General features: G+C 46.8%; 1 protein-coding gene across 1 annotated transcript in view; it reads left to right on the forward strand.

The window, feature by feature from the left end:
- Positions 1-9,908: 9,908 nt before the first annotated feature.
- TMEM40 (transmembrane protein 40) overlaps positions 9,909-26,257 on the forward strand; it is a gene marked incomplete at its 3' end in the record, with an annotated part of 32,221 nt that continues 15,872 nt past the window's right edge. The window contains exon 1 of the mRNA XM_080914423.1: positions 9,909-10,038. The remainder of the gene's footprint in view (positions 10,039-26,257) is intronic.

Consider the following 26,257-nt stretch of genomic DNA (forward strand, 5'->3'; position numbering starts at 1 on the left):
CTCAGGATTCCTAAAGCCGAGGACAACAGCCCTTCCCTAAAGTTGATCACAGTTTTCGCCAGTTACAAGTGTGTGTGTGTGTGTGTGTGTGTGTGTGTGTGTAAATCTTTAGGAGAACTCTTTAAGCTGGACAGAAAGTATGGCTTCAAATCTCTGCTACCTGTCTTGGTGGCCCTGGAAGAGTCACACAATTTCTCTTGGCTATCTTTAGTTACTCAAAGGAATAAAAGAAACATTTATCTCTTTTTTTTTGCTTTGTTTTGTTTTTTGAGACTGTGTTTCTCTGAACATCACTGGCTGTCCCGGAACTCACTTTGTAGACCAGGCTCTGGGCTCAGACTCAGAGATCTGCCTGCCTCTGTCTCCTAGGTGTTGAGATTAAAGGCGTGCACCATCACACCTGGTTAAGAAAGGTTTACTTAAATGTATTAAATTTTCTGTTTTGGTACTTCTCTACTACAGAGCCACATCCTCAGGCTGGTAAAAGGAAATCTGGGGTGTTGGGGTGGTTCATTTCTGCAATTCCAGACCTTGGCAGGTGAAGGCAGAAAGGCAGGAGGGTCAAAATTTCAACCTTGGTTACATAGATCCTGTCTTTAAAAAAAGAAAAAGAGAAAAGGAGGATTTCAATGAGATATGTGCTACATCTTTGATTTCCAGCTCCTAATACAACCTCTACTCTCAGTGACTGGACAGTGGCTACAAAGTCCCAAGCAGTGGAGGTTTAAGGGACCTCTACATTTCTCCAGTCTCCTTGATTCTGTCTCACTATATGGCCATTCCAGAAGAAGGTCATTTTTCTCATGAGTGGGAAGGGGAGACTGAATGCTCTCAGGGAGGAATATAGCAATCACTGGCATCTTAGGTAATTATTCAGTAAATGACAGTGGAGCCAAAATTAGTTTTTGTACATTTGATTGTTGTTATTTATTTGCGTTTTGTATGTAGAAGTGTCTTTTGTACACACATATGTATGTGTATATATATATATGCATGTATAAATACATATATACCATATGTTGCAGTACCCATGGAAGACAGAAGAGGGCGATAGAATCCAAGAAACTGGCGTTATCAACTGTGAGCTGTCACATGCATGCTGGACCGGGACCCCAGGACCTTCAAGAACACTAAATGGTTTTAACTACTGAGCCATCTCTCCAGCCCCTCTTTTTATTTTTGATAACATTAGACTGATTTGGGTAACGGTTGCTACTCCATTCCTCTGGTAAACTCTGCAGTTCTGAGCTTCAGATCCTATTCCTTCAGCACTTGGTGGGACTCTGGGAGCCTGCATGTGTTGGACGAAAGCATGTGTTTTCTAACTGTGGAGTGCATCATCTTACTGTGTTTCAATCAAACTTTTTAAAGTAATTCAAAGATTTGTTTTGTTTTATGTATATTAATGTACCATGTGCATGCAGTGCCCAAAGAGTCCAGAAGAGGGCGTCGGATCTCTTGGAACTGGAGTTAGAGATGGGTTGTAAACCGCCATCTGGGTGCTAGAATCCAACCCAGGTCCTCTGCAAGAATAACAAATGCCCCCAAACCATTGAGCCATCCTTTCTCCCAGCTTTGTTTAAAAAAGAAAATCAAGATTTATCCTTTAATAATTAATTGATTAGCTGATTAATCTTGGTTTCTCAAGACAGGGTTTCTCTATGTAGCCTTGGCTGTCCTGCATTCACTCTGTAGGCGAGGTTGGATTTGAACTCACAGAACTCTGCCTGTCTCTGCCTCCTAAGTGCTGGGGTTAAACATGTGCATCACCACCATCCAACAATAAAATCTATTCATTTTATGTAAGTGTTACAAATCTAATTTTCCACCATCATATTCCTTTGAGACTGTTTTTGATGGAGCTTTTGAGTGTCTAATAGCCATGCTTAAAGGTTGAAATCAGTAATATTCAGCCCCTGCCCTCCAAAGTCAGTTAGGTCTCAAGGAAGTAAGGACACATCGAAAGGATTCTAAAACACCACTAAATGTGGCGCTTTGAATGAGAAATGTCCCCCTATGGCCTCAGGCACTTGAACACGTGGTCCCCAGTTGGCAACCTGCTTGGGGAAGCTTAGGAGGTGCAGCCGTGATGGAGACGGTATTCCGGAGGGGTGGACTTTAACAGAACTTAGTCTTGCCCTACGTTCAGTTTTCTCTCTCTGGAATACGTGGTCGCTGAACTTCCTGCTCCTCTTGCTATGCCTGTGACTTGCTGCCACTTTCGGGCCAGGATGAACGCTTGTCCCTCTGGAACTGTAACCCCAAAAAAACTCTTACTTCTGTGAGTTGCCTAGGTCACAGTGTTTTAACACAGCAATAGAGACCTAATTAAAATCAAGTTCAGAGGGCTAGACCCACAGCTGGGCTAGACCCACAGCTGGAGTGGAAGGAGCCCATACTGAGTTATATGGAGCATGCAGGGATACAGAGAGGTGAGAAACGGAAGTCATTTCTGACGAACCTCCAGCTAGGTTTAGAGTCTGGGGACCAAACTGTGTCCAATAGCAGGCGATTGCATTTGACCTGTGGGAAAATTTAACTGGTTTTCATTCTTTGTTGCCTATGTGGAGACGCCATGAGTGCTGTAGAATTTGAAGATGATCAGATGTGATCCCACCCCTAATGTCTCAACCTTGCAGATTTCAAACTTCCTGTTGGTGAAAGCGCATATGGAGCCTAGAGTTTTGAGGTCTGCTAGCCCAAGGACTAGGGGGCCTGAACATGGTCCTCAGCCTGCTTCTGGCTTGGGCTACACTTGGAGAAACTTGCTAGCCATTGAGAAATGCGTTCCAGAATGGTTCCAGTCCATCACGCCAGCAGGGGCCTGAGATGGGCCTATCGGTCAGGAGGCAAAGAGACTTTGTATGCACGGGAAGCAGGGAGCTCTCTTCCTTCCCAATAACCAAGGTTCTATGGTGGATTCAAAGGTGCCGTACATGTAATTATAATCTGAAAAAGTAAAACCAGGAGCCATTGGGGTTCCAGAAGCAAAGGATTCAGAACGTGTCTTTTACTGTAGAAAAGGTTTCTGCTGTAATTCTTACAAAACTGTAAATTTATGAAAGACCTCCTTTGGGAGTCTAAGGGGCACACTGAGGTAGATTGTCTTCGTGGTTAAGAAGTTAATCAGAAGAGGTGATTTATGCTGCGGGCAGACAGACAGATAGCACGGCAGAAGCTCTGATGAGAATTCTAGCCCAGGGGCAGAGTGTGTCATTCTTATAGGTCTCAGAGAAAGGGGCCAGAGCTCATAGGCTCTCCCTGATTCCTAAGCAGCAAGGGAAGGAAGGAACATGCTACTCTGAGGATGTGGGGGAGGAGGGCACACCTAGGTCAGGTGTTTTCATCACATGGATGGTGATGTGCTAGGGATGTGCAGTAGCTCTCTGATACCTCCGAGTCCAGCAAGTTGAGGTCTGCGTTTACACTTCCTTGAGGAAGTAGTTGGTACCTATCATTCTCCCGGAATCTGGGCAGCTGTGGAGTCTGTTTACAGACTCAGACAGGATCTTGGAACAGGCCTTGTCATTTCCTTTATAGTAGCTATAAGGAAGAGGCTGCTGCAAGTGGGCATAGCTTGAAAACCTCCTAGCCTAGTCTAACAGTGTAGGGCTCACAAGATGGCTCCAGTGGTAAGCCGGTAACCTGGGTCCAACCCTGGAGCCCATGTGTGGTTGTTTGAATGAGAACTGTGCCCCCCCCCATTGGCTCATGTATTTAAACATTTGGTCTCCTAATTTAAACATTTGGTCCTGTGTGAGGAGGTTATGGAAATGTTTTAAGATTTTAATTTACTTTATTTTATGTGCTTGAGTGTTGTGCCCGCATATCTACCATCTGAATGCCTGATGTCTAAGGAGGTCAGAAGAAGTACCAGGTCTTTGGAAACTGGAGTTATGGATGCATAGTTAGGAGGCACCATAGGGTTGCTGGTAACCAAACCTAGGCCCCTGAAAGAGTAGCACATACTCTTTTAAGCAGTGGTGCTTGTGGGGAGAAAGTGTGTCAATGGGGCCAGAGAGTTTCTAGTCTGGTATTATTTCAGATTTACTCTCTTCACTTTCTTTGTGCTACCTGGATGTGATCTGCCAGCTTCCTGAAATGCACACTTGTTGCCATGACTCCCCAGCTATTGTGATGCGGAGGTAAAGGGCAACTTCCAGGAAACAGTTCTCTGTCTCTACAGTGTGTATCCTAGGAATTGAACGCCAGGGTTCAGCCCAGAGAGCAAGCGTACTTACTAGCTCAGTCATTATCACCAATCAGAATTCTATTTATGTGTTTGTTTGTTTGTTTGTTTGTTTGTTTACTTATCTTGAAACAGGGTCTTATCTTGTAGCCCTAGTTGATCTGGAACTTACTCTGTAGACCAGGCTGGCCTCAGACTTATAAAGATCCACCTTCCTCTGCATCCTAATGCTGGGATCAAGGGTGTGTGCCACCATGCCCAGTCCCTTAATTACTTTTCTATTCCTGGTAAGAGACACTGTGGCCAAGGCAACTTACAAAAGAAAATATTTACTAAGGCTCACAGTTCCAGAGGACTGGAGTCCATGGTCATCACGGTGGGGAACACGGCAGCAGGCAGGCAGGAGGGCAGCAGGCAGGCAGGCAGGAGGGCAGGCAGGCAGGCAGGCAGGAGGGCAGGCAGGAGGGCAGGCAGGCAGGCAGGCAGCAGGCAGGCAGCAGGCAGGCAGGCAGGAGGGCAGGCAGGAGGGCAGGCAGGCAGGAGGGCAGGCAGGAGGGCAGCAGGTGGGCAGGCAGCAGGCAGGCAGGAGGGCAGGCAGCAGGCAGGCAGGCAGCAGGCAGGCAGGCAGGAGGGCAGCAGGCGGGCAGGCAGCAGGCAGGCAGGCAGGCAGGCAGGCTCAAAGCTGGAGCAGACTTTGCATCCTGATCCACAGTCAGGAGGCAGAGAGTGCTAACTGGGTCAGGCCTACCTAGGCTTTTGAAATCTCAAAGCCCACCCTCAGTGCTATATCTCATCCACAAGGCCACACTTCTGAATCTTTTCCAAACAGTCCCACCATCAAGGGACTGATCATTCAAACACGAGCCTGTGGGAGTGTCCTCATCTGATCCACCATACCCAGTTTTATTTCTTAGAATTACATTTATTTAAGGCTGGAGAGATGTTCAGAAGTTAAGAATAGCATTGCTTTTGAAGAGGACCAGGGTTCAGTTCCCAGCACCATATAGCTCACAACTCCAGTTCCAGGAGATCAAACTTCTGAACTCTGCAGGCTTCTGCAATACACATAAATAAGCAGACATGTGCATGTGTGCACACAAAATTTTAATTCAGGCTGGAGAGATGACTCAGTGGTTAAGAGCTCTTCCAGAAGTCCTGAGTTCAATTCCCAGCAACCACATGGTGGTTTACAACCAATGGGATCTGATGCCCTCTTCTGGTGTGTCTGAAACAGTGTACTAACATATATTAAATAAATAAATAAATCTTTTAAAAAGACATTTAAATTTAATTGATTAATTTATTGTGTGAGTTCTGGGGGGGGGTGCATGTGGGTGCCAAGGTACAGCAGTGGAGATCAGAGGACCACCTCTGGGGATCACTTCTCTACCATAGAGATCCTAAGGATGAAATTATGTCATCAGGTTTGGTGGCAGGTCCTCTTACCTGCTGAGCCATCTCATCAACCGCCTCTATGTTATTTTTTTAAGACAAAGTCTCTTACTGAACTTAAAGTTCAATGATTGGCTAAACTAGCTGGCTAGAGAACCCCTAGCAACTTTCTGTCTTAGCCTTACTCTTAAGATTGTCCTTGGGGGAGGTAGGGTGGGATGGGAATGGAAGGAAAGGAGATAACATTTAAAATGTAAATACAGAGAATATCCAATTTAAAAAAAAAAACAAACTCTCCCTATGTATCCCTGACTGGCTTAGAACTCTCTATGAGGGCCAGACAGGCCTTGAACTCACTTGAGATTCTCCTAAAATTGACTCTCTGAGTCCTGGACTTGAAGGTATAAACTGTTATACCTAATATAATTATATATAAAACTTTGGCTTATTTTTAAGGCAAATATTGGGGGGTCCAAACTTAAGTCCTCATGTTTGGGCATCAAGTGCTTTACCCCACCCCACCCCACCCCCACCCCACTCATGTCTGCAGTGTACACCTTTCTGTGTTTATTGTAGAATGCTCTCTCTTCTGGCATCTTGAAATCAGAGAAGCTGTACCTATTCTCACAAGATCAGGTCTGATAACACAGGACAGATGTGGAATGTCAGACTCCCTTGAGATTCCAGCCCCTCACTCCCTCATGGTACTCCAGCTGCGGTGTGGTCTTGGGAGGCTCTGTGGTGGACTGAAGGTAGGAGGTTAACTGAGGAGAGAACTCAATCTGCGTGGCTTCGGGGAGGTAGTCACCCCTGCTGGAGTGGGTGTTGGTGGTAATGCAGCTGTCTAGAGGTGGTCACCCATGCTCTTTTGATAAGCCTAATAGGGAGCTGGAGAGATGACTCAGGGGTTAAGAGCACTGACTGCTCTTCCAGAGGTCTCGAGTTCAAATCCCAGCAACCACATGGTGGCTCACAACCATCTGTAAGGAGATCTGATGCCCTCTTCTGATGTGTTTGAGGACAGCTATAGTGTACTCATATATAATAAATAAATAAATCTTAAGAAGAAGAAGAAGAAGAAGAAGAAGAAGAAGAAGAAGAAGAAGAAGAAGAAGAAGAAGAAGAAAAGCCCAATAAACTCATTTTTTTTTTTTTTTTGGACTGGAGTTGGGTGGAATCTTCAATTGGTGATGAGTGTTCATCCTATTGTGGGGTGAGCTGATGTGTGTTCGTGTCTTCCCAGGAAAAGCCACACAACCACCTTCCCCTGTGGTCTGTTGGCTCTTTTCTGTGGACAGCAGTGACTCAAGTCAGGACAAGGCACTGGGAGGAGGACAAGAGGCATGCTCAGAAGAAGGATTACACAGGCTTACACTTCAAACCCTCCCTGGCTCACACACCACGAGGAAGGTGTAGGCTGCCTGCCCTGACTTGAGCTGAGTTGAGACATTGCTTCTAACGGAGTCACTTCCGGGGTTACAGGAAGGATCCCAGGGTTAGAAGCAGATGGGGCTATGTAGATGACCTCTGTCCAAATAGCTAATGGCAAAATATTCTCAAAGAATTTTTTTTTTTTCTTTTTTAGCTGGTGGGACAACCCAGACAGTGCTTGCAGTCAAACCTGATAACCTGAGTTTGATCCCTGGAAAGCACATGATAAAGGGGAGCACTGACTTCTGCAGGCTGTCCCCCAACCTCCACACAGGCATCATGGCCCCTCCCCAATGAATGCAACAGAACTTGTAAGAATGTTCTTTTGATTTTCTTCCCTCCCTCATTGCTTCCTTCCATCTGTTCAAACTTTTTTTTTCTTCCTCCTCTCAATAGAAAATTTTAAAAAAGCATTAATGTATGTATGTCATTTGTGTTTTTGGAGGCCAGAAGATGGTGCTGGGTTCCCCTGGAGGTGGAGTCACCCTATCTGGGTGTTAGGCACTGAACTGGAGTCCTCTGGAAGATCAAGTAGGAGTTCTTAACCACTGGGCTATCTCTCCAGCCCAGCCTCCCTCTTTCTATTTGTCAGAAAAGGACCATCTTCATTGGATGAAACTCAAGATCCCTCAAATTCTAGGCTCAGGCTCTGCCACTAAGCCTCAGCCCCCTCCCAGCCTGTTCTTTATTCTCATTGATTGTCAGGCATTTCCTAGAGAGCAGAACTGTTCCAGTAGACCCTGCCCCCACCCTCATTGTTTTACTTCGCTTCCTTCCTGCACTGAGAGGCAGAGCCCCTTTAGTATGCTGGCTCCAGGCAGGCTCTGGCTGAGGGGTGTGATGGGCCATATGGTGCCATTGGGCTCTGACTTTCATCCAGACCCCTTGTCTGGTTTTGCTTCCAGGAGCTGCAGTGAGGGCTGCAGAGACCAGAGCTGTGCCAGTCCCCTCTGTAAAGCCCAGCCCTGTAAACAGGCCCAGGGAGCTCACTGTAGACCCTGTGAGAGGGAACCAGCACTAATGAGTGGGACTGTCCCTCAGACTGCTTTTCTGTCTACTGGGAGATTGTATGCTGTGGCCTCTGCAGTACTGTAGGGTTCGGAAGAGTCTAAGCACGCTTCCACATCAGGAGTGTCAGGTCTCTATTGGAACCCTAACCTAGACAAATGTGTCTTACAGTCTCATAGGGATTGTTTTTTTCATTTCTTCACTCCAGTTTTTTCAGGCTCTCATGTAGCCCAGGTTGGCCTCAAACTGACTGTGTAGCAAGAGGAACCCTCTTATCTCTAGCTCCTGAATGGTAGGATTATAAACACGCACCATTATGACTGGCTTTCTGCTCTATCTTTTACCTACAAAATGAAGTCTTTAAGATCTGAAGGCCTATAACATGGCTACAGTTCCTGGCCACTCCCTTCCCATTTTAGAATAAAATTAAAAAGTATGACTTGGGAATGGGAGTGGTGCCATGGTGCATATATGGAGGATTGAGGACCACTTTATAGAGTTGGTTCTCTTTTGTCTTCACAAAAAAAGTTGGTTCTGAGAATTGAATTAAGGTCTCTAGACAAGAGACAAATGTCTGCCAAGTGCTATATCACCTACTGAGCCACCTCATAGCCTTCCCTGTCCCCTTTCTAAGGGTGCATTGGTCCGGGGAAAGGCCTCCTCATGGCTGTCCCTATTGACTTGGCCTTAAGGAAAGTCTTTCTCCTTCCCTGAAACCCAAACATTGGACACTCTAGGACCCACTGGAGACATCTGACTACTCTAATGTTGGCCTCTCCAGACTGCTCTCTGATCTTGGCTCCTCCAGGACCTACCAATCAAGTACATTTGACTATTTTCCTTCCCCCATCGAAAGCCAGTGCTGGTACCGGATGGAGGAAGCCACAGTAAGTTTGATTAACTGAAACCTCCAGTGTTTTCTTTTGTTGTTCTTTGGATTAAGACAAGGTGTTGATATATTATCCAGGCTGGGTTCAAAGTCACAGTTCTCCTGCCTCAACCTCCTTCGTGCCAACATTGAGGGCTTGCACCACCACATCTGTTTCTGAACCTCCAAAACTTATTGGTAATGACTGTGTATCCTGAAATAGATTACACAATCTCAGGCTTCAGGGTTTTTCTAAAGTTCTTTTGCTCAGGGATCCTACCCGTCTGTCTTCTGGAAGAAAGTGTTTCTTTCCTCAAATGGATTCTTTTGGAGGTTGGCCCTTCCCCACCACCTCCTTCTCTTGCTTTGGCAATATAGGCTAGAGAAAGAACTGCTGTGCAGTGCACACCGTCTGAGGTCAGAGAGAACAGCAAGAAAAGTGTCTTCTTCCATAGAGAGCCCATGAGGTCTTGCCTGAAGGGCAGAGGATTTGGCTTGTGGACCCATCTTTACCCTCAAAGTCCTTGGCATCCACAGGCAATCCCCTTCAACCTCTAGGCCTAGACTTTCTCATTTATCAAATGATCTTAAGGATGACAATTCAAGGGTCAGACATGGTGACCCACATCTTTAATCCCAGCTCTTGAGCGGCAGAGACTGGGAAATCTGTCAGTTGGAGGCTAGCACGGGGTCCAAAATAGATCCACCCATAGCTACAAAGTGAGACTTTGTTTTGAAAAAGAATGACTATTCAGGAACTGGAGACTTGACTCACCCACAGAGCTCTTACCCAGCACCCACCAGTGAGGTGCTAGACTCAGGGTGTGGCTCAGCAGTACCCTTGCCTGGCATGCAGGAGGCCTACATCCTATTCACAGCACTGGGGGGTGGGGGCGTGGGGATGGGGGAGAATCCAAACCACTAACAAAACAAAACAAAACAAAAAACCTGTTCATTCAGTGTGCTTCGATGCTGTGATTAGACAAGGGAATGGCTATTCAGCACTTTCAGAGGATGGCCTGTGGACACAGAAAATATCTGCCCACCACGAGCTGACAAAGGATCCGAATCTTCCATTAGCCCAGCAGCAAAGGCAAGAGCAAGCAGAAAGCAGGCCGGAGGCATGGACTGACTTCTCACCAAGAGAAAGGTAAGTAAGTGTGTGGAGTGATGTCCAGCACGGTCAGCCATCGTGGAAAGGTGCAGGAAGTCAATATCTGGCCGAATGGCTCAGTGATGGAGGCTTGCACAAGGCCCTCGGTTTGGTTCTCAACACTACAGAAAGGAGGAAGAGAAAGAATAGGAGGAGGGAGAGGAGGAGGGGAGGAGGAAGAGAAGGAAGAAGAGAAGGGGGAGGAGGGTTAAGAAGAAGAGGAGGGGGAGGGGGTAGCTCAGGTTTCACTTGTAGATTTGAACAGCATAAACTGGGGCCTGTGGATTAACTTGACATTGAGGAGTGGGAAGGGTTGGGGGTTTGAGTCAAGGAGACCTTGGTGCCGGTCTCAGCCCAACCTTGTGACCTTGAGAAAAATAATTGCATCTTAGTTTCTATGTCCACGAAATGAACACAGTACTCTTTGACTTAGAATTGTTTGTTTGCGTTTAGTTTAATTAAACTAATTAATTTTTTAAAGATAAAGTCTCCCTATATAGAAAAGGCTGGTCTCAAACTCACAGAAATCCTCCTGCTTCAGCATCTTGAGTACTGGGAGTATACACGTGAACCATTGCCCCTGGCCTTGGAGAATTCATTTTTACAGGCAATTTCAGATAGAAGAAAAAAAAAAAAGTAGGCCTTGTCCTCCCAGACATTTTTCTAGGAGGGGTGTAAACAGCCAGACCCCTGGGGCTCACAGCAGGGGAGATTTCTTTTCCTTCTACATCTAAGGGGCATGTGTCAGGTCTAACAAGTCACAGGGGCTTCTTCAAGAATCCCTTGGTCTTATCCCAAGAACACTAAGGCATAGCAAAGGCTCAGTGTCATTGGCCAGCAGACATAAGCACCCTTGTCATGTGTAGAGAGCTGCTGCCTCATCCTCATTTTAACAAATGGGGAAACTGAGGCTGGGCTGGCTGACTGTTGTCTGTAGGTACACATGCCTGCTGAGTCAGGGGCCTGGGTAGCAGTTCTGGAATGCAGGGAAGCTGTAAGTCAGGCTCAGCTGCTGTGATGACTCCCCCGGGGCTGTCAGCTGTGCTCCATCGTGGTGGGAGGCTGTGTCGTGAATCACCCAGGCTCGGCACTGAGGTCACCTGGGTGGAGCTAAGCTGGGGCGGAGACTCCTTGACACCTCAGACAGGTCTGTCCTGGCTGTGACATCTGCCCACGTGGAGAAACCTCTGTGAGGCTCCAGGTAAATCCCCAAGCAGGTGCTACAGGAGAGCCAGAGAGGGAAACTGAGGCACTGGGAGGGAAGTGCCTCATGACAGAATTAGAAGGGAAACCAAAGTTAGAGGATTCCTTTCAGGAGGCACTTTCTGTGTGCCCAGCACTTAAGCCTTCAGATGGCAGAAAACATTCAGACGGGTGGGGCTCTGACACGAGCAGGTGTCAGCACAGATGTGTTAGGATAACCTGGGGTTTCCACAACTTCTGAGCATGGCTGGGAAGGGGCCTGGGGGCTTAGCAGTTTCTAAGAGGTTTCCGGGTGATTGTGTCTCTTGTTCATCTAGTGATGTGAGTATATTATGAGAATAACTAAGGGCTGTTTGTTTGTTTTCTATCTTTTGTTGTTGCCTTTTTCTTTTCTTTTTTTGAGACAGACACTTTCTATGCAGCCCAGGCTAGATCAGCTCATCTTATTCAACTTGCTGAGTGCCAGGATTATAAAGAGAACTACTGTTGGGCAGTGGTATATTTAATTCCAGCACTCAGGAGGAAGAGGCAGGTGGATTTCTGTGAGTTCAAAACCAGCCTGGACTACAGAGCAAATTCCAGGACAGCCAACAGAGAAACCCTGTCTCTAGAAAACAAAACAAAGGAAAAAAAGATTACCTAATTTAGTTTACCTTCCTCATATTGGCTTAATAAGGGTCTTGAAGTTTCTTCTTATATACAGCCCTCGGTAGGAGGGCTCGTCGACTTCCCTACCAACCTATTGCGTTTCTAGCAAACTCTCATTTGGAAGATGGGGCTTCTCGTGTGTGCTTGTGTCTGGCTGAAAGCTGCTTGACCAGAGTCTCCCCTGTGGCTTCTGAACTACACAGTCTCATCAGAAAGAATTTACTGGAGAAGGGAGAGGGTTACAATGAGTCTGAGGGTCCCCCTTACCCCTACATCCTTACCCCATATTACAGATCTCCCTCACCCCTACATCCTTATCCCACATTACAGATCTCCCTCACCCCTACATCCTTACCCCATATTACAGATCTCCCTCACCCCTACATCCTTATCCCACATTACAGATCTCCCTCACCCCTACATCCTTACCCTACATTACAGATCTCCCTCACCCCTACATCCTTACCCCACATTACAGATCTCCCTCACCCCTACATCCTTATCCCACATTACAGATCTCCCTCACCCCTACATCCTTATCCCACATTACAGATCTCCCTCACCCCTACATCCTTACCCCACATTACAGATCTCCCTCACCCCTACATTTTTATGCCCACATTACAGAGATCTGCCGGCTATGCTCTCAGCACCATCAAACACTGCACTACTAAACCTTTCAGTGGCCACGTTAAAGATGGTTAAAGTTGTTACAAAAGAACACATATGATATGCAGTTACTGATAATTGGATTCTAGCCCCAGAAAGCTCTGAATACCCAAGAAACAATTCACAGACCTTATGAAGATCAAAAAGAAGGAAGGCCAAAATGTGGAAGCCTCAGTCCCTCTTCTTCTTTTTTAAATTTGCTTTAATAGTATATGAGTACACTGTAGCTGTTTTCACACACACCAGAAAAGGGCATCGGATCCCATTACAGATGGTTGTGAGCCACCATGTGGTTCCTGGGAATTGAACTGAGGGCCTCAGTGCTCTTAACCACTGAATCAAATCTCCAGGACAACTCCCCAGGACAACTCCTCCTCCCCCAGCCACCACCTCAGTCCTTCTTAGAAGGGAGAACAAAACACTCACTGGGAGGAGGTACAGGATCAAGTGGAAGAGCAGGGATTGAAGAGGGGATCATTCAGCGGCTGCCTCACTTGGGGATCCACCCCATGTGTAGCCACTGGGCCCAAGCACTATCGCTGATGCTGCAAGATGCTTGCTGGCCACTGGCCAGAACCAGATAGGGGTGCCTCCTCTGGGGCTCTGCCAGAGTCACACAGCTGAGCATGCTTGCAGCTAACCATCAGACTGAGCACAGAGACCCCTGTGAGGATTCTGGAGGGGTGGGGGATGAAGGGAATTGCAGCCTCATGGGAAGAACAACATTGTGTACCAACCAAATCCTAACACAGCTCCTATGAACTAGAAACCAACCACTGAGCACACATTGAGAGGCCCATGGCTCCAGTTGCATATACAGCGAAGAATAGAATAGCAGTGTCTGCCATCTATGTGAGAAGAGGCCTTTGGTCCAGGGAGGGCACGTTTTCCCAATGTAGGAGAACGCCAAGGCCCTAGGGTGGAGAGGGTGATTGGGAGCTAGTGCAGCTTTGTGAAGACAAGTAGAGGGGGAGGGGGGATGGGAGCGGGGTGGGCAAACGGGATAACATTTCAAATGTAAATACAGAGAGTATCTAATAAAAATTTTTAAATGGTTCAAATTACAATAACATACTATATTAACCAAGTCTACCTAACAATAGCTCATCTTGATATCATCAGCACAGACAACAGAGGAAGGATGAGCAGGGTGTGTTGGTACATGCTCTTAATAATAGCACTTGGGAGGCATAGACAGGTGGATCTCTGGCAGAGTTCTAGGCCAGCCATAGCTACACAGCGAGACCCTGTCTCAAAAAGAATTATTCTCTATTTCCTATTGAGCATGTACCTTACATGCCCTGCACATCTCGATCTGCCCAGTCACAGATTCCAGGTCCTGTCACATCTGTGGCTGGCAGGCGCTGTCCTCAACATATTCCAGAACTTCCCAAGACTCTGCCCCTCATCCTCAAGACACCCTTTCAGTCCATATCATAGCTTCCAGAGCTGTTTACCAAGCAGAACTGACCACACGGCCCGCCACTGCCCTCAGATCTCAATGCGTCTCCTTGGTGTGGCCTCGGAGCTCCTGTCTATCTGGCTTCCTCTCTCTGTCTCTTTTAGCTCCAAGGACCCCATACATACCATGTGGAGTGATCTATGAAGTGTGTCATCCACCCTCCACACACACACATCAGGCTAACCTTTCGGATCTCTTTCTCATTCAGCAAAATTGACTGAATGCCTTCGAAACATTGGTCCCTGTCCCAGATCCTAGGGCAAATACTTAATGGGAAAAAAAAAAAATCCACGCCAGAGTAGAGTGTGGGACAGTGAGGCAGGCTAAGGAGGAGATAGAGCTGGGGCTGATCATGGCAGGTCCCTTGGGGAGAAAACATTTGAATATAGAGTGAAGGAAGAAGCTTTTCTGGGGAGAGCGTTCTGAACAGGACAGCCAGTGCCAAGGTCCCGAGGTAGGTAGGTGCCTGTCCGGGGTAGTACTGGCTGAGGGAGCGAGCGAGGCTCTCCTGGAGTTAAGATCAGAATAAGAGGCACGGGGCAGATGGATTTTGAAAATGGGCTATGCCTCGAAAACTGGCGGTTATGCATAGCGGGTATGGAGCTGAATTGTCTGCGTAGTTGGACAGCAATGGGGGGCAGGGCAGAAGCAGGGGAACAGCGGTGGCTGTGTAAGATCCACAGGTGGCTGTGGAAGTGAATGGGGTGGGCTTGAAGACCAATCAGAGACAGGCCTGTAAGTCTTGCTTCCCAGGTCAAACGAATGCTGAGCTTGAGGAAACAGTCATGGGTTAGCCCTGAGCGTAGAATGAGCGCGCGCGTGGGAGCCGGGACAGGACAGGATGGGGGGTGGGGCGGCTGCTTTTCCAGGAAGCTGCTGGCCCTGCCTTTTATCCCTGCGGACGGGTGCTTCCCTAAAAACAGTGGCAGCAAGCATTTCCTGTCCTGCTGCTCAGGCTGCCTGAAGAGTGAGCACAAAGCAGAGGTGGCAGTTGTGTGAGGTAACCCTTGGTTTCCTGCCTCTTGAGGACTGAGTTCCTACCCATCCTACACAGGTGGCTGCTCTCCTGACTCGCCTCCTTCTTTGACCCCGGTTCCTTCCCAAGAGAAGCAGTGCATAGCTTTCCGCCCCTCTTCATGGTCCCTGGGCTCTCTCATCCCCTACATACACTATTCCAGCCTTGCTATCCAGGAGCAGGGAACATGACAGGATTTTCTAACTTGCAGGGCAGGTCGGGACACTTGACTGGAGCCTGAATCAACCTCCTAATCAAGGAGGAGGAACCCAAGACAAACCCTCAACTCCTCCCTCCCTGGAGCTTGCTACAACCTGGGGAGGCCCAACATGGCTGCTACCTGGGGTTTGAGGTTACAGTGTGATCCTGGGGTCTGCAGGCGTGCATTTGCTACCATCTGCCCCTCCTAGGATGCTGGGGGAAGAGGCAAGTAAGACAGGAAGGCCTGGGGGCTGATAGCACCACAGGAAGGAATGCCACAGCACCCGGGTGAGCCATCGGGGGCCCAGGGGAAACGTCATGGTTGCCCCGCCCTCGGCTGTCACGGTGCCATGGCCTCTCCTTCCCCAGCCCCAGCCTGGCCACATTCACAATCAACACAGAGCTCACCTTGCTGCTCACATGAGCCCAGGGACTCCAGGTAATAGGACACGGGACATGGGACTGGTCAAGCAGGAGTGGGGGCATGGAGGTGTATGTGGGGTGGTTTCAGGAAGATGGGGAGAAATGGTTGATCCTTAGGCTTGGCTCTGTGTGCTTCCTTGGTGGACCTGGGATGGAAGCCCAGCTCTGCACCTTCCTGGCTTGCTGAGGCCCCTCAGTCTCCATTGTGGGTGAAACTGGGCAGGATGAGCCATTTGCCCCTCTTGGTTGTTTTGACACTTTCATCAGCTTAGACAGTCCATGACCAGCTCTGATTCTTATCACTGGCTTGCCATGGAGTTTTAGAAACCCTTGACCTCACTGAACCTCAGTTTTCCTGTTCGGAAATCAAGGGTTTGGCAAAGTATCTAGAGGCTTTTCTTAGCCTGCTGTGGTGGAACCCAGAAACTTAGGGATGTAAAGGGGTCTCTGCCTCTCTGCCTCTGCCTCTGCCTCTGCCTCGCCTCTGCCTCTGCTTCTGCCTCTGCATCAGGTAAAGTCTTCACCCTTGACAGGTTGGAAGATATGAGAGAACGCTATGCTGAAAGGCCCTCTTGGGGTTTCTTCTCCCCATGCCAGTCATCCTCACCCAGTGGTCTCTGCTCAGTGTATCCTGGTCCTCAAGCCTCCAACAGGTCTTTTAAAGGGGACAGAAAGGTTATCCAGAGTACTTATTGTTTTCTTTGTTCTGTTTAAAACTGCCCTAGATAATCCAGGGCCCTACCTAGAGGTTGGGGTGGAGAGAGAGAGAGAGAGAGAGAGAGAGACAGAGACAGAGACAGAGACAGAGAGAGCCCTTTTTAGGTCAAGAAAGCAAATCTGTAAGGGCTAGGACTAGAACTCATAGTGATGTGGCCTCAGCAACAGGAGGCCATCTGGCTCTGAAATTCTGCTAAAGCTGCTTTCTCAACCATGCCTGTTCTCTCTCTCTCTCTCTCTCTCTCTCCCTCTCTCCCTCTCTATCTATCTATCGCTTTCTCTCTCCCTCCCTCCCTCCCTCCCTCCCTCCCCTCCCCTCCCTTTCTTTGTCTGTCTGTCTCTGTCCTCTCTCTATCTGAAACAGCTTTGTTGAACCAGACATGACAACATATATCTATAACCCTAGCACTTGGGAGATGGGGTCATGAGAATCTGAAGTTTAAAGTTACCCTCAGCCATACAATAAATTCAAGGCCAGCCTGGGCTACATGAGACCTTGTCTCACCTGCCCCCTGCCAAGCAAAACCAGTTTATTGGCAGTTGGAATTTACTTGCCATAATCTTTCCCTCTTTACAAGGTATAATTTAAAGGTTTCTCATATACTCACTGAGCTATCAAACTGAAAATACTTCTCATTCCAGGATAGAGCTGGTCCCGCATAACTGGCACTTTCCTCACAGAACAAGTTGCTTTGACCCCACAGATGTAGCTAGGCATTTCAGAGTCTGTAAAAATGTGTTGTTTGTTTGTTTGTTTGTTTTGTGGATGTGTATGAAATGCACATGTGTGTGCATTCTGTGTTACAAATGTGGAGGTCAGAGGACAACGTTCTTCTCTCCTTCTGCTATGTGAGTCATGGGAAATTGAACTTTGGTGTCAAGTGACTTTACCCACAGAGACACCTCACCAGCTTAGGCTGGGCAATTCATATGCATGCAGTATTTGGTCTTTTCTGGCGTGGCTGCTCATCCCCCTGGCACTGGGTCTCCCTGCCTTCCCCTGTGTGGCTAGATAGCTGTTTATTCCTTTTCTGAGCATCTGTCTACCAGTTGACTTCCATTGTTACCACTTTCTGGCTATTTTGAATGATGCTACCACAGTTGTTCATGCACTGGTTTCTGTGCAGATACGAGCTTTTCACTTCTTTTAAAAATTCCTTTTTAAATTATACTCACCTAGTGTGTGGAGCAGGTGTGTTTGTGGACTTGTGCACATACCATGGTTCGTGTGTAGCGGTCAGAGTAGAACTTGCTGGAGTTGGTTCTCTCCTATTGTTAAGGCCTGGGGATTGGACTCAGGTTGGCAGGCTTGGTGGAGAGCACCCTTACCCACTGAGCAGCCCGGAATCCAATTCATTTGCATATATACCTAGGAGTGAAATCTTGGATCAGCTGATAACTATGATTAGCATTTTGAGGAACTGCAACCCTGTTCTTCAGGGTAGGCTACACCATCTTACCTTGCTTCCACAGCTCTAAGGCTGCTCTCATTCTTGTCAACACTCGTTCCTGTCTGTCTCATTTTAACCATGTTAGTGGGAGGGAAGTAGAATCTCATTGTGGTTTTGATTTGTGTTTCACTAATGAATGATGGTGTGGCGCTCTATTGGCCACGTGTACGAGAATCTTCTATTCATATCCTTGGCCCACTCTTAAACTGGGCTAGCGGTCATTTTATTCACACACACACACACACACACGCCCCAGCAATAACACAAACCAGCTTTTGTTTTTTAGGCATGCAGAGCATAGTCCAGTCCTGAAGGTAGAACAACCATCTCCAGATCAGCCACTCAGTGAAAACCCAGCACTCAGTGTGCTGTGCCGCTGAGCTGCTGCTTAGGTACAAATGCGTTTTTCAATATACTCTCAACTTACAGCGTGTAATCAGGAACTGATCCCACTGTAGGCTGGTAACCATCAGGGCCTATACACTAGGTGCTGTGCACTGGTGTTCTGAGACCTGGTATCCACAGAGAGTAAAGTTGGCCACTGAGGGGAAAAACCTACTTTTTTTTTTTTTTAGAGCTCTCTTATTATTGACTCAATAATCGATTTTGCATAGGTGAAAGCTGCATGTCCCCAGTGGGAATGAGGCTGGCAGAGGGCTTGGGAGAGCAGCGTTGGGCAGGCTGCACTTTTCCTGTTTGTGTATGTCTACGATTAGCACTATCTCCATCCGCGGTTTCTTTCTAGGGACTCTGGAGCCACTTGTTCACTCTTGGGGCTGATTTCAGGGACAGCTGTGTCGTCTGAGCCTCATGTCTGCCCGGTGGGGCTCCTGCACAGTGCTTGCCCCTCAGTCTATACTGTGGGACTCTTGTATACTGCTTGCACCTCAACCTGTACTGTGGGGCTCCCCTCTGGCTTTGGGGGTACTGCACATGAACACTTGTGTCCTGCTTGACACAGGCCAAGAGTGCATCAGGATTGTGTTATGTGCTGTTAGCTGTTTTACATTAAGAAGTACAACAGAAAAAGGACCCGGTGTGGGGACCCACTACTCAGGAGTCAAGTGTATCTCTCTAAGTTTGAAGCCAGCCTGCTTCACAGTGACTTTCACTGTGAAAAAAAGAGAAGCAGATCTTCTGTTTCTGCTCTGGAAATGATTCTGGGCTATGACATCGCCACTAGTCAATATTACTGACAAAGTGATTCTACACTTCAGGGTCCCTCCAAAGCAGTTGTTTTGAAAAAAAAAAAAAAAAAAAAAAAAAAAAAAAAAAAAAAAAGTTCTCATGCACTGAGCAGGATGGTTTCACAAGCCCTATGGGTCCTGCCCAGGAGTGAATCTGTACTGACCCTGGGTAGCAGCCTGGGCCTGTTCAGATTGTGTTCAACCCCAGACTGAGTCCCTGCTCCTTCAGAATTTCTACTGGATGGAGTCTCAGGACCCCATCCTCTCTGGGTTCTGTTGATCTTTCTGGATCCTGTTCTGTGCAGAGCATAACCCCAAGGTTGAAGGCTGGGGAGCTGCGAAGGCCTCCTCATTGTAGACGCTGTCTTACTGCCCTATCTGCCTCTACCTCCACTTGAGCATACACTGGTTAGCTACCTACTATGTGTTGCTCTACCTCCTCTTGAGCATACAGTGGTTAGCTACCTACTATGTGTTGCACTCCATGCTGATGCTTACCTCTCAAGTTGTCTTTTATCCATCTTAGCTTTTCAGGAGTTCAAGGCCAGACAGCTACATGAAACCCATTCTCAAACAAGATCTAGTACTGGTGTGGTAGTACAGATCTGTAATTCCCAGCACCTGAAAGCCTAGATAGGAAGTTTATAAATTGGAGGCCAGCCTGGGCTACCTTGTGCTCAGAAGAAAACAAAAACATTCCTGAGATGCTTAATCTAATTGTTAACATGACAGGATTTAGAGTCACCATGGAAACACACCCCTGAGTATGTTTCCAGAAAGGTTTAACTGAGAGAAGACCCACCCTGAATGTGGGGGGGGGGGTCTTAAAAAATAAATCAAGCTGAACACCAAGTATTCATTTCTCTATGCTTCCTGACTCAGGCACAATGTGAGCAGAGGCAGGCTCTTGCCTCTATGCCCTCCCCATGGTGATGACTTATAGTGAACCATGGTCCCTTTCTTTGTCTCTGTTCAGCCTAGGTGCCATTCTCAGATCCACAGCCACGGGTCCATCTGGGAAGTTGGTTAGACGGTGTAGTTTGTAACCTCATTCAGTCCCCTGGCCTGACATGGGACAAAGCAGAAGAAGTAGAAACTGAAGGTCTTCCTTCTTTTCCCCTGAGCAGTTCTGTACGGGTCAGCTTTCCATCACTATAGCAAAACACCTGAGCTAATCTACCTACACTAGAAGGTTTGTCAGGCATGTTGTATATGCTAATAATCCCAGCACTGAGAAGACTGAGGCAGGAGGTGACCAGCCTGTACTACAGCGCAAGACCTTATCTCAAAAACAAATAATAACAAAACCAGGCTTGGGCTCAGTTGGTAGAGTATTTGCATAGTGCACATGTGGACCGAGTTTGGTCTTCAGCACTGCAAAAACCATGCCCAGGGATGCCTCTGACCCCGCACTGAGGGACGGAAGCAGAATGACCGGACGTTCAAGGTCATTTTCCAGATGCATATAAAAGAATTGAGAGCAGCTTGAACCAACAACAGAACAAAGTGGAGGTGCTGTGGGGTGGGAGAAGGTTTCAGCCCCTGAGCAATTCGATTTGGGCCTGCGGTTCTAGAGGCACAACACGGCAGGATCAAGGAGCATGGGGAGAGCAAGACCAGAGAGACCAGGGCCCCACAGTTCCCTTCAAGGGTCTGCCCCCAGGCTTCCCACTTAGTCTCCTACTACTAGGGAGCTAAGGAATATTGCAGGCCTGCTTTTTAAAACAAACAAAAAATATTTTAACTACATTATTTATTTATGTATTTGTGAGCGTGCACAAGTATTCCGAGGCATAAGGTGGAGGGTGGAGGTCAACTTGTGGGAGCCAGTTCCGAGGACTGACCTCAGGTTGTCAGGCTTTGCAGCATGTTCCTTTACCCATTGAGCCACCTCGCCAGCTTAACTCGGTTTTCTTTTCTTCCTTCAGTTTTGGGTGTGTTTGCGCATGTGCACATAGGCTTCTGTTCATGTGGAGGCCAGAGGACAAGCTCAGGTCTTCTTCCTCCTTGGGATCTTGTACGTTCTTTTAAATTCTTATTTTTTTTGCTTTCTTATCTGTATGGGTGTTGTGCCTGCAAGGGAGTGCCTAGTGCCCTCAGAGGCCAGAAATGTGCATTGGATCCCCTGGGGCTAGAGTTTCTGATGGCTGGATGATTCGAGGGATCTGATTGTCTGCGGAGACCTCTCCTGCCTTGAGATGTCGTAGGCCTGGCTGTTTGTCTAGATTCTAGGCATTGGCCTAGAATCTTCATGCTTGTAAAGTGATCTCTTTGCTGACTGAAGTTCAGAACTGCTTTTTATGAAACACTTTCTATGTGTGGGAAACCCATGGGTTCCCAGTCACAGGAGCTCTGTGATCTTCTTAGGTCAACCGGCATAGCAGCCCTTTGCGACATAATCAACCATCTCACACAGTGGGGACAGGCTTGCAAAGGTGAAATGGCAGAGTGACATGGGGACTCCTTCAGGCTTTATGTGCCCTGTCCCCGCCAGAGTGCTCTAACCCAGACCCTGTCTGCGCCTGCCTGTTGATGAGCCCCAAAGTCAAGTGGTGGTGTTTGTCCCAGTTTGTATAGGAAGATTGAAACACAGAGGCAAGTGACATGTCCACCAGCTCAGAGGAGATGGTGGTAGCCTCAGGATACTCCAGGGCCAGACTCTTGGGCTGCTGACTCAGTTTTCCCTGTAGCTCTTGCCCACCAGTCCTGCTCTGAGGCAGGCTCTGAAGGTCACACCTTGGGTTCTGCTGCTGGTGAAATGCCTCTGTGGTCTGTGTCCTGAGACCACACTGGTGATGCTTGATTCTGTGTACCCCAGCAGTTCTGACTGATGTGTCTAAGAGGCAGGCCCTGTCCACAGTGGGCAGTGACAGTGCTCAGGTTTGGATTCTAGGGCATCCAGGGTTGTGTGGAAAGCATGGGACTGCTTTCTGGGGACACGGACTAGGTTCTTGCATAGTCTAGGAGATAAAAATCAAGGGAAGGAGTGTTCTCTCTTGTCAACTTCAGAGCCTTTAATATTCATATTGTATTGCACAAGCCTCAATATCCACCCAAGCTCAAGCTCCCTGTTAAAGAACTGCTGTCCTCACAAGATTATTGAAGGCCATTGTAGTCTCTCTGACAGGTCCCATCATGCCTGAGTCCCAAGGTTGTGATGGGACAGGTTAACCCTCAAGGCTCTATCTAGAAGGCAGTGCTCCTGTAAAATTCCAGAGCCAGGACAGTATTGCAGAGATGGGGAAACAGGTCCAAAGCAATCCAATAGTATTTAGAGAAGGGAGGCTGGAAGCAGGCCAGCCATATGGTTCTGGCCGTGGGCTATAGTCTGTCTACAAGTCGAGAACAATTAGAAAACCACATTCTCACCTAGTTTTGCTCCTGACATTGGATCTCTGACTTAAAAACCTCCAGAAAGTCTCAGGAATTCCTGGTCACCAAGCTCCCGTGAAACAGATCATTAACTTGGAAAACATTGTGCCAAGAAGGGAGGGGCCGTAGCATGTCTTGAAGGTATGGGCTTGTGTTTTATGTGCAATATTTTATAATTTCATTCCCGTAGTGTTCCGAACAACAGAGATTAGCATCACATTGTACAGGTGGGGAAACTGAGGTCAGTATAGTCTGGAACTCAGCAATGAAGAGCTCTGAAGCTTGTTCTCCTTCCAGAGAGGGCTTCATGGGAAGATACAGTAGACCTGGACTTCTCAGGCTTTGGCTGGCTAGTAAGGAGGGAAGTACTTTTGATTTTCCTGACCTCAGAATTTGGGTTTCCAGGAGCATGATGAACTCAGAGGAAATCTGGTGGTCAGGGAGACAATGCAGTAGGCAAAGTACTTGCTATATAAACATGAAGATCTGAGTTCAGATCCCTAACACTCACTCACATAAAGATCTAGGCTTGCTGGCACGGGTCAGAGCTGGGACAATGGAGATTGACAGACCATAGAGACTTGATGGCTAGACAATATAGCCTAACTGTGGGGTGCCAGGTTCAGTAAAAGCCCTATCACAAAAAAATAAAAAATAAAATAAAATGGAGCAATACAGACAGATCTGATTGTCAGCCTTTGCATCTACACATGCATATGGAGGCAAGCACATCTGTATGCACACGAACACACGAACATTCTCATGTACACAACATACACACACACACACACACACACACACACACACACACACAACTTGGCTTTGGAAAAGGTTTGGCAGCCAGGACAGATGATAGCTCCTTAGGACTGAAGAGATGGCTCAGTAGTAAGAACTGTGTGCAGTTCTTGTAGAAGACCTGAATTCCCATGTAGATTAATGTCAAGGTGGTACTTGATTAGTCAGTAGAATGGGCGGAGATAGAATGCTGGTAAGGAGGAAGGAGGTGGAGAAGCAGGAGATTCATAGAGGAAGAAGATGGAAGCAGATGTGAATATTTCTTTCGGCACATCTTAAGGTTGATGAGGTTGTTATGATTATTTCTAAGGGTTTCTATGGGCCGATTTATCTTAGCTGGGTAGACAGTTTATATTTTTGTCCACTGGTTGTAAAATTATTGTATAGAGGGTTTGTGGATTGAGAATTTAACATATAAACCTGTTTGATAAGTTAACGATGTGGAATCATGTTTATACCAGGCAGTGGAGGAAAGTGAGTGAAAATAACATGCTGAAGAGGTTGTAGGCCACCTGGGACAGAAGCAACAAGGGCAGGCGGAATGAACCACTTGGGAAGTGAACCGAGTAGAGGGGGCTTGCGGATCATGTGATAGCATCCGGGTGCCCGGTTCCACACTGGAGCAGCATCCACAGAGTGAGACCTCGGTGCCGATAACAACAGAATCCTCTTTTAATATTTACTGCTACAGGTGGTGTCCAACATGAGGCTTGAACCCACGACCCTGAGATTAAGAGTATCATGCTTTACCAACTGAGCTAGTCCATATAGTTTCTTTCTTTCTTTCTTTCTAAGGATTTATTTATTATATTTATATGAGTACACTGTAGCTGTTTTTTTTTAACAACTTTATTTTACAAAACGAAGATAAATGTACAGATTTTAAGCATTTTTGCATAAAATTATACAATACATTTTTGTCAGTACTTTTTTTCAGATTTTAAAATAATTTTTACATAAAACTGTATGAATATATTTTTTAGTCAGTACTTGATATTTTTAAAGGTTTGATAGTATGCATTGAAAACTTAATAGTTACAATGAGCATAAAGTACATGTAAAACAAAATGTAACATGGAAATAGTCAAAGTTTTCTTGTTGTATAAAGATTTTTTTTTGTTTTGTTTTGTTTTCTTTATTTCTTGGACTTCATACAGTCTGTGAGTTGTTTCTGGGGCAGTGCGAGCCTCTGGGGTTAGCATCCCATTATCAGTGACTGCATATTATGTCTGTTCTTTTCTGACTGGGTTATCTCACTCAGAATGATATTCTCTAGATGCAGCCATTTTCTTAAGAATTTGGTCAAGTCATTGTTTCTGGTGGCTGAGTAGTATTCCATTGTGTAAATGTACCACAATTTTTGTATCCATTCATCTTCTGAAGGACATCTGGCTTCTTTCCAGCTTCTGGCTATTATAAATAGAGCTGCTATGAACATTGTGGTGCATATATCTTTGTTGTGTACTAAGGTGTCTCTGGTGTATATGCCCAGAAGTGGAATAGCTGGGTTTCAGGTATGTAGCTGTTTTCAGACATACCAGAAGAGGGCATCAGATCTCGTTACAGATCCTTGTAAGCCACAACCCCCTTTTCGTTTTTCTTTTCATTTTCTCTTCTTTCCTTCCTTTTGTACTCCTCTTTTTTCTTTTTTTCTTTTGAGACAGGTTTCACAACGTAGCTCTGGTTGTCCTGAAACTCACTATGCAGAGCAGGCTGACCCCAAACTCACATATATCTACCTGCTTCCGCCTCCTGAGTGCTGGGACTACAGGCTTGCACTACCATGCCTGCAAACTTGTTTTTAAGATCACCATAATGACCAGGACAGATCCTCAGGGTTTGATTTCATCCTGTTAGACCTTTCCCCAACACTGTTGCTTTGAGATAAAGTTTCCTAATGAACCTCTGCCAGCACATTCAGACCACAGCAGTGGCCTCAATACAGCTGTCTTTATTTCCTAGCCTCGGCTTCCCCCTCTGTGAAATAGAACCCTGTGACACCTGCCTCCTGAGAGGCATGACTGTGATGTGGAAAGAGCAAGTTGTGAGGCTGAGAGGACTTGTTGGGGTCATTAGCACCCCCAGTAGATCTTAGTGGACCTGTGACAGCTGGAGCTGGAAGGGAAATCAAATCCTGAGTCAGATGCCCTGGTGACAAAGATGAGAACATTGAAAGAGAAAGGGCTGGGACTAGAGAGATGGCTTAGATGCTAAGGGCACTGTTGCTCTTGCAGAAGACCTGAGTTTGGTTCCCAGCACAAACATGGTGGGTCACAATCAATCCTGGAACTAGTTCTAAGGGACCAGATGCTGTCCTACTTTGTGATGGTTCCATCTGTGTCCTCCTGATAGGTCAGGTGCTCCAAATGCTCCAAGAAAGCTTGTTGTAGCCTGTGCATCTGCATTCCTGTCAAGAAGGATGCCTTTAGCTCAGGGGTAAGACCAGCCTGGGAAACTCAGCAAGATACTGTTTTTGAGAGCAAATAAAAATGAAGATGCTATGGGTATTTTGGAAAGAAGTGCCCAAGGGTAAGATGTGCCTTGTCCTTTAGGGGCAGCCTCAGAGGAGGAGTCACCTCAGGGGCTGTGTGCCTCTAACCAAGACAGGTGGTGATTGGAAGAGGGTTTCTCTGTAGGGCAGGGAGTGGGCCCAAGTATGAATTGGAGACCTTGGACAGGCTATTCCATCTACTTGAGCCTAGGCTTCCTCCTGCTCAAAATAAGACTTATATAAGGGCTGGAGAGATGACTCAGTGGTTAAGAGCACTGGCTGCTCTTCCAGAGATCCTGAGTTCAAATCCCAGCAACCACATGGTGGCTCACAACCATCTGTAATGGGATCTGATGCTCTCCTCTGGTGTGTCTGAAGACAGCGACATTGTACTCATATACATAAATAAGAAATAAATAATTTTTTAAAAAGACTTATATAAAATTAAATAAGATTGAAAAAGCTAAGCATGATACATACTTATAATCCTAGCAGTCAGGAGTGAGAGATATGAGAATTGTAATTTTTAGGCTAGCTTGAGCTATGTATATGTATATATATATATATATATATATATATATA

This window comes from Micromys minutus, assembly GCF_963924665.1.
Source record: "Micromys minutus genome assembly, chromosome: 3".
Taxonomy (NCBI): domain Eukaryota; kingdom Metazoa; phylum Chordata; class Mammalia; order Rodentia; family Muridae; genus Micromys; species Micromys minutus.